A 5,102-nucleotide genomic window follows, 5' to 3' on the forward strand; every position below is an offset into this window, starting at 1 on the left:
TTTTTTTTTTGGTTGCAGCCATCATTGTTGTTTGGTGGGCCCAGGCTGGATTCGAACCCGCCACCTTAGGTGTATGTGGCTCGTGCCTCATGGTGCCTCAGCTACTTGAGCCACAGGTGCCAAGCCTATTTTTTTTATTTTTGAGACAGAGTCTCCATCTCCCTGGGTAGAATGTCAAGGTGTCATCATAGTTCACAGCAACCTCAAACTCTTGGGCTCAGTGATCCTCTCACCTCTGCTTTTCTAATTTAGTAGAGATGGGGGTCTCACTCCTGCTCAGGCTGATCTTTGAACTCGGGAACTAAAGCAATCCACCTGCCTTGGCTTTCTAGAGTGCTAGGATTACAGGTTTGAGCCACTGGCCCTAATTTCCTTTAAGAACTTTTCCTTTGCATTCATAACATGGTTGACTGTTCAGCATAAGAGACCCAGTTTTCACCCTATCTCAGCTTTTGACATGCCTTTCTGACTTAAGATTTTTTTTTCCTGCCCCAATATGACATGCAGGAATTTTTTTTTTCACTAAGGTTAATTATTTCTAAATTTAAAGTTGAGAGACACTTGACTCTTCCTTTCACTGAAACTTAAAGGCCACTGTGGGACTATTAATTGGCCCAATTTCAATATTATTGTGTCCTGGGGAATAGGGAGGCATGAGGAGAGGGAGAGAGACGGGGATGGGTGTCAGTGGGGCAGAACACAAACATTTATCGATTATGTTTGCTGTTTTACATAGGTATGGCCCATGGTGTGCCAAAACAATTACAATTATAACATCAAAGATTACTGATCACGGATCGCCATAACAGATATATTAATAGTGAAAAACTCTGAAATATTACCAGAATTATGAAACTATAACACAGAGACATGAAGTGAGCATATGCTGTTGGAAAAATGGCACCTAAAGCCTTGCTCAATGCAAGATTGCAAGAAATAGTCAACTGTAAAAAATATAATATTTGTGAAGCTCAGTAAAGCAAAGTGCAATAAAATTGTAAGGTAATAGTCAACTCAATCGAGTCACAAGGCTGGGTGTAGAGCAATAGCTAAGTTTATTAAAGTGCCTCAGTGGAGGTGGGTTGAGACTCAATAGACATTAGCCTTAAAGAGCAAGAGTGCTTATCCTTTAAAGGTTTTAGGTAGGTAGGAGGGAGAGAGTGCCACTTTGGTGTGCTAGTGACTGCTGCCAGGTACCGTTCCAGCTGGCTTCCTGTTGAGACCATTCTGTTCCTTTGAGGTTTAGCCTCTTCTGGAGCCATTGTGTTGGCTAGTTTCTCCTCCTTCTGGCTGAGTCTCAGAAGGGGGATGGTTTCAGCAGAGGTCACTAAACAGCCAAGATGGAGTCCCTTTTGCACAAAATGGAGTGGCCTATGCTTGCTCCATTTTTGGAGTTCCTCCCACTAACCTATCAAAAATGAGGCATGTTTGCATTATTAGTGTTATATGTCAGCAAAATGTGGCATAATCAAAGGAGCACTGGAATTTGACCAGACACCTGATGTTCAATGCTAGCAGGACCCTTTTTAAAGACAGGATCTCATTCTGCCACCTGGGCTAGAGTGTGGTGGCATCATCATAGCTCACTGCAACCTCAAATTCTTGGGCTCAAGCTATTTTCCTTCCTCAGCTTCTCAAGTACCTGGGACTATGGGTACACCCATCACACCTGGATAATTGTTCTATTTTTTACAGAGACCAAATTTCGCTCTTGCTCAAGCTCATCTTGCCTTGGCCTCACCAAAGGCAAGGAGATAGGACTACAGGTGTGAGCCAGTATGCCCAGCCTGTAGAGTGCTTCTTGAAAGGGGATCTGCTTCAGAAGGTTGTGAGAGTATAGTGTGTTCAGTGGTGGCCCCCACATGAATTGTTTGCCTCTTCATCCTTGGAATCTAACAGATGTCACCTTATTTGGAAAAAGAATCTTTGTAGATATAACTAAGTTAGAGGTTTTAAGATGAGGAGACTAGCCTGAATTGGGTGGATCCTAAATCTAATGACAAGCATCCTTGTAAGAGACACACAGGGGAGAAGGCAATTCTGGAGCAATTACCAGACACTGGAAGAGTCAAGGAATAGATTCTCTCCTAAAGCCCCCAGAGGAAAGGCAGTCCTGCCACTAATCTTAGTTTTGGACTTCTTCCTCCAGAACTGTGAGAGAATAAATATTTACTGCTTTAAGCCACCACATTTGTGGTATTTATTATGGCAGCCTCAGGAAATGAATACAGAGAGTACATTAAGTAATATATATGAAAGTATTGGAGCGGCTCGGCGCCTGTGGCTCAAGTGGCTAAGCCGCCAGCCATGTACACCCAAGGTGGTGGGTTCGAATCCAACAATGATGGCTGCAACCAAAAAAAAATAGCCAGGTGTTGTGGCGGGCACCTGTGGTCCCAGCTACTTGGGAGGCTGAGGCAAGAGACTCGCTTGAGCCCAGGAGTTGGAGGTTGCTGTGAGCTGTGATGCCACGGAACTCTACCCAGGGGGACAGCTTGAGGCTCTGTCTCAAAAAAAAAAAAAAAAAAAAGAAAGTATTGGAGCACATTTAGGACTCTGAGATTGTTGAATCAAAATCTCAAAGCTAAAAACAATATGGGTCAAGGCTAAGGCCAAGGCCGTGGTAACTCTTACAGCCCCTGCCAGGAAATAACAGAGCTCCACATCCTTCATATCATTAAACAGAGAACAGCCACTAAATCCATCATTCTGTGGAGCAAATGTTTAACCTGAAGCCACATAAGAGAGATCATAACACAAAGTTCCCGCATGACTATTTTGAAATTTCTTTTTCAATTTTTCATTTCACTGTGAGGTCCAAAGTCATATTAACTTTTAGGTTGCTCATAGGGACTTTTGTAAGTACAATACATGTAGATCCTGTCATGACTCAAAGCTGCTTCAGAGATAATTACTTTAGTAGTTACCTATTTTTCTTGTCAGACTCAAGATACTGTTTGACTTGATGGCAGAGGCAACTGTTTACCTACTTATGGTATTATTATCTGTCAAGACTTAAAGATAAAATAGAACAATGGTCTGTGCGTTCCTTTTTTATTTTATCTATCTACTTATCTATTTATTTATTAATTTATTGGAGATAGTATTTTGCTGTGTTGGTGGGACTAGAGCACAGTGGCAACTTCACAGTTCACAGCAACCTCAAACCCCTGACCTCAAGGGATCTGAGTGTGCCATGGCATGCAGCTAGTTGTAATTTTCTTTCACGGAGATGGGGTCTCAATATGTTGTCCAGGATATTTTTGCACTCCTGGCCTCAAGCACCTTTTTTGGTTTTAATATAACTGATGGTATAGGGTGGAAAAATCTTGAATGTCTACTTAAACTTTTTATTGTCAAGAAATTCAACATTATTTGTCAAGGGCCTGAATAAAAAGTTCATACTATTTGATTAGATTCCAAAGAAATACTTAGAGATTCAAGCTTTTTTTTTTTTAGAGACAGAGTCTCACTTTATTGCCCTCAGTAGAGTGCTGTACCGTCACAGCTCACAGCAACCTAGGCTTAAATAATTCTCTTGCCTCAGCCTCCCGAGTAGCTGGGACTACAGGTGCCCGCCAGAACACCTGGCTATTTTTTTTTTGGTTGCAGTTTGGCCAGGGTCAGGTTCGAACCTGCCACCCTCAGTATATGGTGCCAGCACCCTAACCACTAAGCCACAGGCGCCACCCGATTCAGGCATTTTTTAACCCACATTTTTGCTTAAGGACATCTTGCTCCTTAAGATCTAAATAGGATTGACTAAAAGTCTCAGTTTCATCAATTAAGGAAAGGTCGATATCCTCCCCCAAGATTCCTGCACATTCCCACAGTGCTTGTATTCATGTGGTCAGCTTAGGTTCTCTACTCCTGCTAGATTCATTCTGCATAGGGATCCTTTAGATGTCTTGAACCCATTGTTGCTGTCGCTGTTCTATACACCCCTCACCAGGTTTATCAATCACACTCAGATCTTTTGAAACATTTTTACAAATGCCATCCCCATGACCTACTTGTGCACACGGCCTACTGAGGAAGACACAGCAAATATAAGAGAAAGGATTCACAACACAGAAACATAACTGTCAATTTGAATATTGAACATATCTGTTCTTAACAATGTCAGTCACCCCCATCACTAGGGACTCTTTCTTACCAGATTGCATTTGTTCACTGTTATTTATTCTTTCCTTGTTCTTGCCATGCTTCTCTGTGGGTGGGAATATTCTTCCCCACTCCACTGACTTAATTTAGCCAATGGAATATGAGTGGAAATGACAGTCTGCCAGTTCCTAACCAAGGCTTTATAGGCATGCCAAGTCTCTACAAGCCTCTTGTGTTCCTTTTATTTGCCAAGTGAAGACCATGTTCCAGTTTAGCTCTCTCCATTATTGCTTTGGCTGTAGATCGCATGCATGCCCTAAGGATCTGACTCCCCTCTTATCAAATCACCAAACTATTTCATTAAACAAAAGCAATTTCAGTATTCCCCCAACTCAATCTATAATGCATTTAACATATGCATGGGCAGCCTAGATCTGCATAGGGATCCTTTATTTTCCCACTTAATTTAAATAGGAAAGCAATTGGAAATAGGTATTTTTAGTCATTAGTTACATTATGTCTATATAATGCAATGTTATTCAGCAATTAAAATTATATTATAGATGGCTTAAAATTACTGGGGAAGAGAATGCTCATTTAGTTCAGTGTAATTTAATTCTTTGGTCCAAAAAGGATTTAAGGTTGTGGGGCATACAGGGTTGTACAAAAAAAGAAATATCCAAAAAGATATACATTAGAAATACATAAATTATATGAACACTATTGGATGCATACTCATTAATACCATCTCCTCTCTTCCTCTTTTCTATTAGAAACAGAAAGATAGCAAAGACAGTCAGTAATGTTCCGAATATCATCTCTGTTTCACTTGTATGAGCATATGAGACTTCTCATGTTGGGACTCACTAAAGAAAGTCACACCCGGCTTGGCACCTATAGCTCGGCTGGCTAAGGCGCCAGCCACGTACACCTAAGGTGGCGGGTTCGAATCCCCAGCCCGGACCCGCCAAAACAACAATGACGGCTGCAACCAAAAA

The sequence above is a fragment of the Otolemur garnettii genome, unplaced genomic scaffold, assembly GCF_000181295.1.
Source record: "Otolemur garnettii isolate 467f Iridium unplaced genomic scaffold, OtoGar3 scaffold00001, whole genome shotgun sequence".
NCBI classification, from domain to species: Eukaryota; Metazoa; Chordata; class Mammalia; order Primates; family Galagidae; genus Otolemur; species Otolemur garnettii.